At 39.9% G+C, this 16,406-nt stretch overlaps 1 protein-coding gene across 3 annotated transcripts in view; it reads right to left on the minus strand.

Annotated features, from left to right (window-relative positions):
• The window catches only part of VIT (vitrin), a 118,342-nt gene extending 108,994 nt beyond the window's left edge, over positions 1 to 9,348 (minus strand). For 2 of the 3 annotated variants that reach the window (XM_063713724.1, XM_002812134.5), the window contains exon 1: positions 9,038 to 9,340. The gene's annotated coding sequence lies outside the window, so the exon portion shown is untranslated. Of the gene's footprint in view, positions 1 to 9,037 lie in introns of all 3 variants that reach the window. The other variant, XM_054548229.2, reaches the window with a different exon arrangement.
• Positions 9,349 to 16,406: the final 7,058 nt, after the last annotated feature.

Raw genomic sequence — 16,406 nt, forward strand, 5'->3', positions numbered from 1 at the left:
TGCTGTAGAGTTTCCTCGTATATTTATGACAGTAGTTCACAACCAGAGGTGAGTTGGTCCCGCAGGAGATATACAATAGTGTTTGGAGACTTTTTGGGTTGTCACAAGTTTGACGAGAGAGGGGGATGCTGCTGGCACCTAGTGGCTGGAGGCCAGAGTAGAGATACTGCTGACCATCCTGCAATGCCCAGGACAGCCTCCACAACAAAGAAGTGCTCAGCCCCACAGGCCAATAGCGCCAGGGCTGAGAAACTGATTTATGAGAATGTTGATTTCTCGATGTATTTATGAGAACGTTATGCTTACTGACATTCCAATCTAGGAACTTCCCATAAATATTCTATGTACTTTTGTGATAACTAGAATGCATATCCCCTTCTCCAGGATCACCTTTCACCACCAATAGTCAGAGAAAATCCTGCAGCAAAGATGTTTCCTCACGGGCAGTTGGGTGGGGTTTAAGACCACATCCGTGTACACAGCTGATGTATGCCTGTGCCATTAGGTTCATTGATCCATGTGGCACGTTTCTACATGTCAGAAAACCAAAAAGGGAAAGCCTTTTTTGGTCGTGTGTTTCAGACCGTTATTTTGTTCTGCGTTAGGAACCTGACATATGGTAATGCTTACCACATCCACAAAGGCTTTGACCAATGGTGACTTCTAGAGAGACTGCAAACAGTAATTACATTTCTGAAGTGGTAGTTTAGATCTTATATTGCCAGTGGGAAAAAATACTAGTTTGCAGGCATGCCCCAAATGAGCTCTAAAGAACCCCTTCCAAGAGTTATTTATCCTGTGTAATGGAAAGGGGCACGAAGATCAGTAAATCTAAAGGAAAGAGGCTAGGACCTCAAAAAGACGAGGTGGGCCATGATTGCTCCTCTTAGTTACCCTGGAAACCGTGAGTGGTTCATGAAGCTTTGGAAGATGAGTTTCTCTCATCACAAACTTCTTTGCCTAATGTGTTTGACACTGTGGATTAGCCTTGCCTCCTCCCAGTTCTTCCCTTTGGGCTTTGAGGTTTGTAGTTGCCAAGGGGCCGTCTACTGTGAATTTGGAGCTGGGTGTTTGGTTCTGCTCAACTATGATCCCTAGAGCCTGGACTAGCCTGAACACTCTGTGCTTTTTGGTCTGCCTTCAATTCTGAAGCACAGCAAAACATTCTCAGGTCCGGGAAAACTTTCCAGCTGAGATAGAAAGGAAGATGAGGGTGTGTCTGCACACCCTCTGCTGCTGGGTAGAGAATGGGCTCCTCTCAGATGACAGAGTTCTGAGAGGCAGACATGGGGCTGCCTCTCAGAAGCACATTCTTGAATCCCAGCAACCAGAGACCTGGGTAAAATGGAGGATGTGGAGGATGGTGTCTGTGGCTCAGGAATTGAGGGCTGTGGAGGATTAAGCCTCAGGAATTTCCAGGGACCAGTAGAAACAGAGTCATTTAGAAGCAGGAGACCCAGCTCTCCAAAGGCAGCCACCAAATGTCCTACTTCAGAGGCCTTCCTGGAAACAATCCCAGCTCTGAAGGAGCCCTCAGACTCTCCTGCAGGGCCCCCTGACTATTTCGGTCTGGATATATAGCGGTCTGTTAACTGAGATGGGATTGATCCCTTTGCTCTTCTTCCTGGGAAGTTTTAGAAGTGTAGAGTTCATGCCCACAGTAATAACTATCATTTACTACATGTTTCCTATATGCTGCACACGGTACACAGGTGATTTTACTTAATTGTCATGGTGATCCTATTGGGTAAGGACAATTGCGCCCATTCATCAGAGCAGGAAATTGAGACTTAAAGAAGTTTAATAAACTGCCCAAGCTGGCTGGGAGTGATGGCTCACGCCTGTAATGCAAGCACTTTGGGAGGCCGAGGTGGGTGGATCACCTGAGGTCAGGAGTTCGAGACCAGCCTAGCCAACATGGTGAAACTCCAGCTCTACTAAAAATACAAAAATTAGCCGGGCCTGGTGGTGTGCACCTGTAATCCCAGCTACTCCTGAGGCTGAGGCAGGAGAATCAATCAAACCCGGGAGGCAGAAGTTGTAGTGAACTGAGATCGTGCCACTGCACTCCAGCCTGGCGACAGAGCGAGACTCTAAAAGAAAAAAAAAAAAAAATCCAACCAACCAAACAAACAAACAACACCTGCCCAAGCTTATAGAATAAATATGTAGCAGAACCAGAATTCTATCCCAAACCTCAAACACTTAACTCCATTTAACATCTAATTTTCCCACTGTACAAGATGATTTTATCTTTGTTTTTACCTTGATGCCAATATCCCAGGCTTTTTGAGATACTTGGCTGACAATTGTTAAAACACACACTGTGAAGTACATACCTTGTATAATAAAGCGGTCTTAGTTACAAGGTTAAGTGATTTTTCAAGAGTCATATTTGAGTCTGAACTCACTCACAACTCTGTCTCACACACAAACGTTATTTAGGGTAAAATGATGCACCAGGCATATTTTTAAGTGTAACCAGGCATAACACACCCATCTAAGTAAACATTTGAGTGTATTGTAATTGACTGTGTAATGGGATGTTAAAATAAGATGATCCTTTTGTCTTAGTTTTGGTTGAGGCCTCAAGACAATAGGTGCCAACCACTTCCATGTTCCAAAGCGGTCTCTTTGAAGCTCGTCTCACTATTGCCTGAAGTGGGCTGGGTGGTGGGGGGTGGGGGTAAGGGAGCCACCTGCTCCTCTTCTGCATCTAGGTAGGGGGAAGAGGAGGAAAAATGCCTACAACTTGTCTTTAAGAAATTTTTGCTCTCTGATCTCTGACTCCCTCTCTCAGCTTCTACAACCTCTTGCATGGAGAGGTCATCAGCTAGGGATCTTGGTTCTCAATCAGCTCCTTTGAAAAGCCAGCTTGGATGCCCAGTAACCCAATTTGAAGTGGCTGAGTAGTTGTGTCTCTGGGGCTGATGTCTGCCTCTGTGGACTTGGTGTCTGTCCTATGATTAAGTCCTCTACAGGAGAGGGGAAGAGCTTGTGGCAATCAGGACTCTCTGTGTGACAGAGTCAGCCTGGGGTTGTTTTAGCTCTGGTCTGAGTCAGGTGCATAGAGGGCTGAGGAGCCTAGGCAGAAAGCAGCCAGACAGAGCTTACCAGTTGCCCAAGGGCTGAGAGAGGAACTGTAAACCCCCAGCCAGAACAGATTTATTTCATAACATCTAGGGAACTACAGGTGAGGAACCCCAATGCAGTAGGGGAGGGTATCTTCACAGCACCCATAGACAAGCCCTATGGGAACAAGAAGCAGCTGTAAACCCCTGTGAAGCTCAGGGAACCCGGACGCTGGCTCACAACAGTACCAACTAGTGAGGCCTGTCCCTGCCTCTCACCTTTCTTCCCTGTACCCACTTCAACTCTGGACATGAAGAGACTACCATTGGTGGCCAAGGAGAAGAACGGTAAAGGCGCAAGGCAGAGAAAGAAAATTCAATCATGCAGAAAGCAAGCCTGGATGTGGAGGATGAGACTTTAAGCTTGAATATCATCTTTATGTTTTTAAGGATCACCTAGTATTACATACATGTTAATGACTGAATTAAGATTGTTTGGGAGTGGAATATGAACAACGTCTTTTTTTAAAAAAAAATCCTCTGAGCATGGCCTGACAGATTTCATCCAGAGCAGAGGCAAGAACTGCCCCCTAGTGTGTGAGTGAGTGGTAGGTGGTGTCTGGGGGAAATTGAGGCATGTGAGGTTGGCACACTCTGTGTCTGCTTGTCCAAAGCACACCCTTGGGCTTCCCTTTCCTGCTCCTTCAGCTTTCTGCAGACACACTGGCCTCCCAAGCATGGTTCCACTCAGGGCTGTTGCATTTGCTTTTCCTTCTGCCTGGAATGCTCTTCCCTGAGGGACCCACATAGGTTGCCTCCTGGCTTCCTTCATCTCTCTGTTTAACATTCACCAAATCATGCAATGCAAATCATCACCCTGACTGCTCTCTGCATCCTACTTTGCTACTTATATTTTTCACAGCCCATTATCACCACCAGGCCTCTTACTGTATTTGTTTATTATGTGCCCCCAGATTAGGAAAATGGAAATGATTTTGTTCACTCTTCTTCCCAAGCACATGGGATTGGGAATAGCACATGGAGGTGGCCCAAAAAATATTTGCTCCTGCTGTTGTTGAATGTTATCTCTCTTCCCCCAAATTCTTTTTGCCTTTTGGAGTGCAGATTTACTCACTATGTTGTATAAACACGGCCGGTCTGGGCAAGTTAACTTGCACCTTTATGTCCAAAGCATGTTTTCTCTGTCTGGAACAAAAAGAAGCCTGGTGGAGGGAATTCACATAGCATTAAGATGCCAGTGACCTGATCCCTTGGAAACTAGATGTAAGGATCCCCCGAGGGCATAGGTATATATTTTTTTCTTTTTGAATAAGAAAAGAAAGAATGTAGAAACAGAATGCCTTCTCACTATAGCCTGAAGGGAAGTTTTTATGAATTTTACCACACGTCCACACAGAAGTTTAGCCTTTCTCAAACTGAAGGAAAGAATTTGAGAAATGTTTACTAGTGTCTTGTCAATGTAGAGACCCTTATCAGGGAAAGTGATTTGCTGAAGTAGTTTGAGTCATAAGGAAGCATGATTCTTTCTGCGACAAGCTGCTGAGTTAACCTTCCAGTGAAGATAAAGGAAAGGTTTTGGAGACTGGCTACATAGAGGGTTTCATGATGGAGTCTCCTCAGTGTTCCCTCCGCTCGCACCGCCTAACTCCCCCAAGTCAGCTTTTCCCCATCCACCCAAAAAGGAGATTATCCAAGAATGACAGAAATAAAAGCCCTCTTCTCCGACAAAACTTCCCCTGAGAGTTCCTTGCCTCCACGCCTCTCCATTATTATTACTACTGTGTCTCTACCTGCAAGGAGGTACATTTTTTTTTTTAAGGAAATTTCACTTGGCTTGATAATTATGTTTTCAGGTATGGCAAAGACTAATTTGGTGCTGTCACAGAAAAACCAGGACCACGTGTAATTGTTGCCTGGCAGGTTAAAAGTATGACTTTGGAAGTAGACCTCTTGGATTTGAAGCTGAGCTCCATCCCTTACTAGCTGTGTGGCTTCGGACAACTTACTCAACTTATCAGTGCCTTCGTTTTTTTCATCTGTATAATGGTGATGGTAAGAGCCCACCTTATATGTTTGCTGTTAGGGTTAAATGAATTAATATATGAAAAGGGCTTGAACAGTGGGTGGCACATAAGAATAGCTCTGTAAGTGTTAGCAGTTATTATTATTATTATGATTTAATTGAGATAGGGTCTTGCTCTGTCACCCAGGCTGGAGTGCACGATCATAGCTCATTGCAATCTCGAATGCCTGGGCTCAAGTTATCTTCCTGCCTCAGCCTCTTTAGTAACTGGGACTACAGGCGAGCACAGCCATGCCTGGCTAATTTTTTAATTTTTAGTAGGGACAAGGTCTCACTATGTTGCCTGGGCTGGTCTCAAACTCCTGGCCTCAAGCAATTCTCCTGCCTCAGCCACACAAAGTGTTGGGTTCACAGGTATGAGCCACCACACCTGTCCTATTATTATTGTTGTTGTTGTTGGGGTGATGGTTAATCATTATAACATCACCACCACCACTACCGCCACCATCATCATCATCACCACCACCATCTTGCAAAATGCTACGTGTGTTTGAGGGCCAGGAATTTCACTGTCTTCTGCAAACCACAGGGAGATACATTTTAAGACAGTGAGAGGGAGACCTTTTGAGGTTTCTCAGATTACAACCATCACAGAAGTTGTCTCTGTTATTTATTATTTATTGATTGACTAGCTCAGATTCCCTGGATAAAGAGATGGCAACTAGTTTCTAATGATTATATTAATATCACATAATTCCATGAATCTATTTGCTAAACGTATCCAATGAGTTAATGTGTAAAAGTTTGAAGATTATTACAAATAATCTTCACAGCTTATCTGTGTATGTTTCACAGCTTATCTGATTTCTTTATTATAGTCACATATAATTAAAAAAAATTAACTAACATTTGGGTGCTGACAGAGTGCCAGCCACTGATCAAACCTCTTTGCCACAGCTCTGTGGGGTAGGCAGTAATAGTAGACCCATTTTATTGATGAGAAAACTGAGGCCAAGAGACTTTAAGTAACTTGCTAACATTAACACATTGAAAAAGTAACAGAGCTTCCTGCCTAACACCCACAGGACCCATAGCACAGGAAGGGCCATTTTTGCCTTGACCTCACATGTAAGGCTTTAAATTAAGGCATTTGACATTCTTTCCACATGGGGTTATATTGACAGTCACAGAAATACAGCAGAAAACTGAAAAAAGTCTTTCATACAACTTGGACCCACAGTCTCCAGTACACTATGTATATGTGTGTGCATATATATATAGATAGATAGATAGATAGATATAATCTCCTCTAATCATCTTCTGAAGAATATGGAGACATCTATATATATGTGGGTGTGTGTGTATATATATATATATATATAAAACCTCCTCTAATTGTCTTGTGAAGAATATAATTATGTTAAATTTCATTTTTCTATACATGTAAGTCTCTGGTTAGGTAAACATGCATATTTAAAATATACCGTAATTTTCATAGCACTATTTCGATACTTCTTCATTTAGCAATGTACAGAGAGTCTCAACAATGAAATTTTCCTGGCCACGTTTTGACACTGGAGAGGTCCCAGTGCATAGAACCATAGGATTGAGAGGGAAGCTTAGAGACTATCTTGTGTAACTTCTTCATTTCGTATGTGATGAAATAGAGATGGAGACATTGAGTAACCTCGCCAATGCACCACGGCTAAATGCCCTTCTACTGACAGACAGGCCCATTGTGTTCTGTCTTGTCCCCACTGCTGCTGATACTTGGCTCACACCTCCAAGTGTTAGCAAGGAGAGGGGAAGTTGCACATGTGAACACAGCATCATGGGAACATGTTAGGGGCCATGAAGTTTTTATTATATAAATGCTTTCTAAAGTAATCTTTTTTTTTTTTTAGTATGTGGGGAATAAAAGATTACATTTCTTCTCTTTTCCTTTTTTTTTTTTTGAGACCAAGTCTCACTTTGTCACCCATGATGGAGTGTAGTGGCGTGATCTCAGCTCACTGCAACCTCCGCCTCCCAGGTTCAAGTGATTCTCCTGCCTCAGCCTCCCGAGTAGCTGGGATTACAGGCACCCGCCACCATGCCTGGCTAATTTTTGTATTTTTAGTAGAGGTGGGGTTTCACCATGTTGGCCAGGCTGGTCTCGAACTCCTGACCTCAGGTGATCCACCTACCTCGGCCTCCCAAAGTGCTGGGATTACAGGTATGAGCACTGCGCCAGGCCAAGATTACATTGCTGTAGAAGTTTTGACATTTCAAAACTCCTTTGGAGCTGAGAATCACTATTGACCCTTGTGACCGCCCTGGGAGGGAGGGTGTACAGGCATTGCTATTTCTGTTTTTCCAAGAGGGAAACAAAAGTCAAAAAATGTTATATACATTTTCCAAGGTAATAGGTAGTGGCAGAGCTGTTACTATAATTTAGGACTCCTGGCTTGGTGCATGCAATGAACCATACTGCTTTCCTGTATTCAATGTGTCTTATAGGAATCATAGCTGAGAACCATTCTCAAACCTCATGTATTTTCTCTGAAAGAAACTATTCTTCATGTGATCAGTAACTTGGTGGAAAAGACAGATCTTCTTAACAATATTCATGAATTAAACAGTTTTAGGATAGATATTAAGCATTTCCAATCTTCCTAAGGTATTTTTTCTTTTTTTTTTTTAGTGGTGAGGCATAAGATATATTTAAATGAAGCTTAGTCTGGGAAACCAGCATATTGTAATAAAAAATGCAAGTCCTTGCAATCTTGTAATTCTTTGTTTAAAGCTTTTTGTACAAAACAGGGTATTTTAATTCAATAAATAAAAGATGGGCACCTCCAGCTCTCCTACCAGCACTAGCTACCACTTGCAGCTAACACACATAGAGAGAAAATACACAAACAAACAGTGTTTGATCCTGCTTTGCTGCAGGGTGTTTTCATCTTTCAAGAGACCAAGGGAAAAACAACCTCAGAACTTTACCACCAAAACTTCCAAATTTATTGCAACACAACGTAATGGCAAAATACTATTTTCTTAGCACACGCAATTTTGAGCAACCACCACAGCCAAGAATGCTTGGTTTTATTTTTACAATAAGTCCAAAGAAAATTTTTAATTCCACTCTTGATTTAGGAATGGCAAAGGTGCTGTGGGTTGTTCGGAGCAAACTATCATGTCTGATTATTCATTCTTATCCTCTCCCTTTAACCTGTGCTTGAGGCGTTTATTTCATGTTTATACTAGTTGGACACAAATCATACTTAAAAGAGATTTCATATCCTGTCTTCCTGTGAAAAGCTGAGCTACAATGGCAGACTTAACAATGCCAGCCCCTTCTTGGGCTTATCAGTAACAGAAGCATTCAGCCTAAGAAAACACTTTAAGTGTAAACAAGACACAGAATTGCACATCTAGCCACATTCCACTGCAATCTGTCTGAACAGACAGAAGTAGAGATCCACGCGAAATAGTTTCTAAGTTAGCCCATTTCTCCTACTGCTATTCACAATCTTTATAAGCCATTTGCTATATTGCTATTACATTCCACATATTCCAAGCAAAGTTTTTAAAAAAGCAAGATAATAGAGACTTAAATTACTTTAAAATTCTACACAAATGTCATACTTTTCAACTTATTTGTAACCATAATTAAATTGGTTTAAAGAAACAGTAAAAATATTGTTATAATATTAATATCAATGCAGTTTATTTATAATTGATAAATATATATGTATATTACTAGTTGTTTACAAGGATGCCAAGTACTATCCACTTTCATCTCAACTCTCTTGAAACTGAAATTTATACAGGCTGCTTACTCGGTCAAGGTTTGTATTGTAGTTTCTTAAAGACAAATACATTTCAATAATAATGAATGGAAAGTAACTATATACACTGCTTAGAAATTCATCAGACATACCTTGTTTGAAGAAGGCAATTTTTTTTTCAAAAATTTTTCACCACACAGAATGAATATGCTTTTTCTCTTAGGCTTTTCTGCATCACAAATCCCATCCAAATTATTCTAAGGAAGAAACAGGGAGAGGTCCAAGAACCTTTTCTCTTCTTCTCAGAGGAGCTAATCAAACAGTCCCATCAATCTCTCAGTACTTTGAAAAACACATTTTACACCCCCCCACACACATACACACACACATACTCACACATACTGCTTCTCACACTGGTTTTAGTGCTGAATTAGGCGGTCCTCTTTCAAATTTCCACTCCCACTGCTTTTTTTTTTTTTTTGGTAAGGATTTCTAAATATTCTTTTGCAGCCCAAAGCACAGACTTTCAGTAAGCAAATTCTACAATTTGACATTCTAAAAAGTAGAGGAGGACCACTTAGATAAAAATGGAAAGTAAAAGATATGTTTTAAAAATTACTTCAGCAGGGGCAATTCAATTTTTTCTTTCTTTTTCAAAAGCTTGTGAATAGCTGGACTGAACTGCACAAAGAAGGAAAACTGTGCAAACACTCTCAAATTTATTCTACTGGACTCCCACTTTTGAATTGAAAATACGTACTTTTTCCTTCATATTAATGCTATTTTTTTGTTTTGTTTTGCTTCAGTCCTTTCTGCGTTTTGGCAAGTTTTAGGAAATGACTCAATTATATGCTGGTAGTTACAGGACACAAGATAATCATAGTGGGAAGCAAAACCTGACTCATGTTTAAAAAAAAATACTGATGAATAATCTCACATGAAATCTGCCAGTTTTAGTTATTTATATATTAGTGTCATCAATGAAATCTAAGAGAATCAGGTTCAAAATGTGTATTAATATCACAGCATTAAAAAAAATCAGACCAAAAAAAAGTACATCTGGCAGATCTTGAGATTCCAATGTCCATCAGTGTGGCAGAGCATCTGTTTTCAAGCACAGGAGAAGGTAGCAAAGAGTCATTCCTCCTCCTGCTGGGGAGTGTGCACTCACGCAGCTAGGGAGGAGAACCTTCTTCCATTGGAGAAGCCTCGTGTCCTCATCTGTTGGCCCTGGAACTGCTCCTTATTTAAGATCATTGTTTGACAGATCTTGTGCTCTAATGCCAAGTTATACATGGAGTGGTTGCTGGCACGTCTTCATTGGCTATATAAAATGTGGCCAAGAAGATAGGCTCTCACGGTAAGAAGTCTGTGTTGATTAGGAGTAGCTTTGGCCCAGCTCTCTGATCTAAAGCTCTCAAATGTGACTATGTGAATCTGAGTGGGATTCATCTGCTCAATGCCATCGTGCAGAGATGCATAAGCTTTTTAATGCTGTAAAACATGGTAGCTGAAATTAAATGCCACTTTTTCAGAGGTGAATTAATGAAGAGCCTGATGAAATTCAAAGCTTTTTGATGTATAAAACTTGATAAATGGAATGATTCCATCAATAGGTGAAGCGTAACAAGCTATCTAGATGGATAGTATGTAATTTCTGCACCGGTCTCTGTTTAGTAAATATATCACCATACACTGATCAGGAATCTTTCTCCAATAAAGGAATCTTTCTCCAATGAAGACTAAAAAAAGGGAGATAATGATTTGAATGTTATTTAATCATTTTTACCCTTACTTCTTTTGGTTCCGCAATGAAATTATTTCTCAATCCTCTTTATTCCTCCACTAAATTCTGAGCCCAGGTTCTTTGGTGGTAAGGATGATAATGCTGTAACACTGTGGATCCCCTGTCCCACAATTTGAATTAGGGCAGGTTCAGATGAAATGGCAGCCTAAGCATAATTCATAATCACATTATTACTAATACTACCAGTAATAATGCTGCCGGACTTGGTGGCTCAAGCCTATAATCCCAGCACTTTGGGAGGCCGAGGCGGGCAGATCACCTAAAGTCAGGAGTTCAAGACCAGCCTGGCCAACATGGTGAAACCCCGTCTCTACTAAAAATACAAAAATTAGCCAGGCGTGTGATGGCAGGTGCCTGTAATCCCAGCTACTCGGGAGGCTGAGGCAGGAGAATCGCTTGAACCTGGGAGGTGGAGGTTGCAGTGAGCTGAGATCGCGCCACTGCTCTCCAGCCTGGTTGACAGAGCAAGACTTGGTCTCAAAAAAAAAAAAATAATAATAATAATAATAATGCTAATTGCTGTTTATCAAATACTTACTTTTACTAAGGACAGCAACCCTGTACATATATCATTACATTTAATATTTAGAAGAATGTAGAAGGATTAGTAGTATAATCTCCATTCTATAGATAAGAGAACTGAGGCCCAAAGAGATTAAGCAACTTTCCAAGGGTCATGCAGCCAGTAAGGCAAGATATTGGATTCAAATCCAAGGCTTCTTGACTCCAAAGCAATGGTGCTATATTAAGACTTAGAGCTTCTTTTCTTTTACTACAATAGTTTAACTTGTTTTCTTATGGTAAATAAGGCAAAATCAAATATAAATGTATTGAAAAGCATATGAAGAGATGCTCACTTGCGGTGATGAAGAATTTTGGAAATAGATAGTTGTGATGGTTGCACAATACTATAAATGTAATTACTGCTACTGTGTTGTACACTTAAACATGGAAAAAATGGCAAATTTTATTACATTTTTTACCACAGTTAAAAATGGTAAAAAAGGAGCCATTCCCTTTTAAAAAACAGTGAAATATCATTTTGTTTTCGTCTTCTTGGCAAAAATTAGAAATCTGAACAAAGATCATGGCAGACATGCCATGACCATGATGAGCTGCTACTGGTGAAGACAAATGTGGCTATTCTAGAGGAAAATCCAGAAGTACTTGGATGAATTACCTGTGTACTCCAGGATCCATCCACCTCTTTCTGGCGGTATATTCGTCAGTGAGCTTCTCACACAGGGCCACTAGAAGTCCATTGCCAGAGAATTCATGAGTTAAGTATGGGAGAAGCACACCATGAAGTACTGTTCAGAAGCTGGAAGCAAAGGCCTAGAGCCCTTGTACGTGCTGTCTCCGAAGTATTCTCTCGGATATCTGCATGGCTCACATGCTCACCGTCTTAAAATCTAGGCTCAAATGTTACCTCTTGAGTGAGCCCTTTCCTGGCTGTCCTGTTTAAAATGGCAGCCACATCCCAAGCCTTTCCTTTTCCTCTTCCCTGTTTTATTCTTCTCTCTAGTACTTATTGTCCTTTAATAATATTTACTACTTGATTTTTTTTTTTTTTTGAGGCGGAGTCTCGCTCTGTCGCCCAGGCTGGAGTGCGGTAGGCAATCTCGGCTCACTGCAAGCTCTGCCTCCCAGGTTCACGCCATTCTCCTGCCTCAGCCTCCCCAGTAGCTGGGACCACAGGCGCCCGCCATCGCGCTCCGCTAATTTCTTGTGTTTTTAGCAGAGACGGGGTTTCACCATGGTGTTAGCCAGGATGGTCTCGATCTCCTGACCTCGTGATCCGCCCGCCTCGGCCTCCCAAAGTGTTGGGATTACAGGCGTGAGCCACGGCGCCTGGCCCTACTACTTGATTTTTAAATCGAGCATCCCCCTTTAGAAAAAAGGATCCAGGAAGGCAGGAGTTTTTATCTGCTTTGATCAGTGATGCATTCCTAGCCCTTGAAGCCAACACATAATAGGGCATACAATAAGTATTAACTAAAAAATGATTGAAAATACATTAGAATGGCTGCCTATGGGAAAATAGGATGGGAATGGAGAATTGGGATAAAATGGAATAAAAAATATTAAGGCAAAAGTCCTGGGGCCTTGCATGGACCACCAGTGATGGTGCCAGGAATGGAATCAACCCTCCATCCCAGACGTCTGGCAGCAACAAAAACACTTACAACAAAATCAATCAAGGTGGTGGCCTTGGGGAAATCTTTTATCTTTTTAAAGTTAAACAAGATCACAACTTCCCGGTAAGTGGCCTTGAGCTTGCTACTTGGCATAAACTGAACTATATTATTTCAAGTTGAGAACAAGAATTGTGATGTTCAGTTTTTCCTGCTATTACTACTTAAAATTCTGTTTTACTTATAAATCACCTAGGGTTGCTTGAATGCATCAGTTCTTTCTTAAATAACTGTTTATCACCACATAAACTTAGTATCCCAGTCTTGTATTGTATCCAGTAAAAAAACTCAAATCTCTTTTAGAACATTTGCTATTAAAAGCTTTTATTATTGTCATAAACATTGAACTTGATGACTCTTTAATATACTGCCTCATTTTTTTCTTCAGTACAGAGACAGAATGTGGAGGAATCAATGCATTCTTCATATCACAAATCCATTCTTTTATGTGACTTTTAAAAATTCAGTGTGGCAATTTAAGAGTCTAAGTAATGAGATAGTCTTTTCAGACACTCCTGATACTTTTACTGTGTGCAGGTATAAAACACAAGAGTTACAGCTTTCATAACACAAGCTCACTTAAATGTCTAAGGCAACATCATCTTTGATGCTGCATCAATATTTCATAGAAATGTGATTTGCCTTGAACGCTTCTACAACAGTTTTGAGACTGTTTTCTCCCTGCACTTTGGCAGATGTTTACTGCAAGCATCCATCAGTTGTTATTTCAGTTTCCTGGACGCTGCTGAATATGACTGCTAAGTATACATGTTTTGTGTAGTTTCAGTGTGAATGGGAAATTTGCCAATGTAATTTGTTTTTGTTAAATGTACACTATCACCATCCAAAGAGATTTTGCTGAGCAATGTAAAAAAAGCCTCCAAAACTGGAATGAAGAGTTTCTTAAGAATATGTCAGGGAGAAAAACATGATTATTAGATAGGAGTCATTGATTACTACGTAAAAGGTAGGCTCTGAGAAGAGCAAATGATGAACCTGTAGAATTCATTTTCTTTAGGCTATGGATGTCAGAAAGATCACTACTCTCAAATGCTTCCCTGAAAGAAATGAGCTGGAACCACTGTATCAAGTATTAGACAATACCTACAATATTCTAGGCCAAACTAACAAAAAATGAATGTGGGTAAGTCACGTCATTGTAAGAATATAAAAGAGATTAAAAGACCTAAAGGATGACACTGGGAGCTGGAAGCTATTTTGTAGATCCTACACTACAGAGCGTTGCTGGTCTGGCAGATTAGAAAAATACAAAAGTGCCTTATACAAAAACGAGGGCTCAAAATGGTGGGCAGGAGATTATAGGCCTTATATCTCCCTATTATGCCAAATAAGCAGATGAAGGCCAAAATAAAACATTGGTTCACAGAACACTGGTCAGCTGGGGCTCTGCTGATCTAAGCTGTTCTGTGCTGTGTGACTCTGCTTCCCATTATATGTCTATGGGTTGGCTGGGGAACCTCTGCTCTACATGTGTTTATTTTGTTGTCCATGCTGCTTGGACAGCAGCTATACAGGAGAAGATCTCATGGCAATGGCAAAGTCTTAAGGGGGTAATGGAAAATATGTGAGGTTTCATAAGGTCTAGTCTTAGAATTGGCACACTATTATTTCTGGTCCATTCCACTGGCCAAAGTAAGTTCCATGACCAAGCCCAAAGTCAAGGGGTGGGGAACTAGGCTGCCCATAAAGAAGCTATGGTAAGAGTGTGAACGAAGAGGGAATGAAGAATTAGGACGAATAATTCAACTTACCCCACCATCTCTCTCCTTTCAACCTTTCTGTATCCTTACATTTTAGTTGTATATCTTGTAAATAACATTCAACAGGATTTATAAAAAAAAACTGTTTGTCAATCTCTGCATTTTATTGGGTAAATTTAATCTATTTTTATTATGATTACTGATACAGTTGGTTGCATTTATGTACCTTATTTGTATTTTTTATTTACTCTCTTTATCTTTGTTTATTTTCTTCTTCTGCTTTTTGCTAGATTAATGAAGTTTTCTATGTTTCCTCGTCTCCCTACCTGCAATGCTGTTTTTGGAATCGACAGATTGTATTTCTAAACTTTTAACATCTACCTTTTAAATTTTAATCTATATATGCAACTGTAATTTTTTGAAGTTTAAAGTTATTTATTATTTTTACTCCTCTCTTAAACTTGAAAAGAATCTTAGGCCACTTTAACTAGGTTCTCTGCATCTTGTCCTATTGTTAATAATTTTAGTGTTACCTTTTTAAAACACAAAATTAGATTGTTATTGCTAGTATTATTTTTTAAAAGGGTTTTCACAATTAATATATTGGCATATTTTATCAGTGTGCATTTTTGCCATTGTGTCTTTTTTCCCATGCCTTCCTTATAAATTTAGATTGCCTCTTTATTGAAAACATTCAAGAAAATAAGAAATGATGGGTACTTTAACTTAATAAAGTATATATGCCTTAGTCATAAAATCCATCATCTTACTTAATGGGAAAACTCTAGAGGCATTTCCACTAACATCAGGAATTCAACAAGGATAACCACTCTATCTACTACTATTCAACATTGTGTTAAAAACATTAGCCAGTGCAACTTGACAAGAAAAATCCATTAAAGGAAAAAGAATTAGTAAAGAAGGAATAATGTTATCTCTATTTACAGATATGTAAATAGATGTGTGTGTGTGTGTCTGTCTGTCTGTCTCTTAGTTCTGCTTATTGAAAAGGCCTAGAATCAATGAAACCTCACTGCCAATGAGCACACACAGTATTAAGAGCTTGGTTTCTAATATTCTTTGATAAATAGAATCAGAGCTCCTTGAAAAATAGCTGATTCTAGAACTGGGGATGGGAAATCACAAGTGTGCCTGGAACATTTTGGAGCCAAAAAGCAGGAAATGCTCAAAAGATAATGGTAATGCCAAAAGGAAACAGGAGCTAACTTGAAGTAGCTCTCAGCCAAATCTGGGACAATTTGAACAAAGTAAATAATATCAATGAATTACAACACAGTGAGATAATATTTTATGGGTCTATACTGACACAAATAATAAATAAATAAATAGGGAGAAGGAATAACTCTTCATTACAAAAGAATTCCAATTAATAAATATTAGTTGGAATAAAGAATAATGAAAGAAATAATACTGGTAGAAGAGCAAATAGAAAACTATTGTTTGGCAAAAGACAAAGTAGTGGGTAAAAAGATGATAAGAAACAGGACATTTATGTAGTCTCAAAGTATCTCCCCTAAAAGATATTTGTTAACTAAATAGGGAAAAATAGTGTCTTTACAGTGGAGAAACCTGGAGAAACCAAGTGATCACAATTGACATCGTGAGTAATTAGACAAATTGACATCATGTGCCTCCTTAGATGATGCACGGAGAACAGTACAACATCATTTCTGTGGTGTTCTTGCCAAAAATACATAACCGATTTTAATTATGAAGAAACACCCGACAAACACAAATAGAGAAACAGTCTCTACATTAACTGGCTAGTACTTTTCAA

The sequence above is a fragment of the Pongo abelii genome, chromosome 12, assembly GCF_028885655.2.
Source record: "Pongo abelii isolate AG06213 chromosome 12, NHGRI_mPonAbe1-v2.0_pri, whole genome shotgun sequence".
NCBI lineage: Eukaryota > Metazoa > Chordata > Mammalia > Primates > Hominidae > Pongo > Pongo abelii.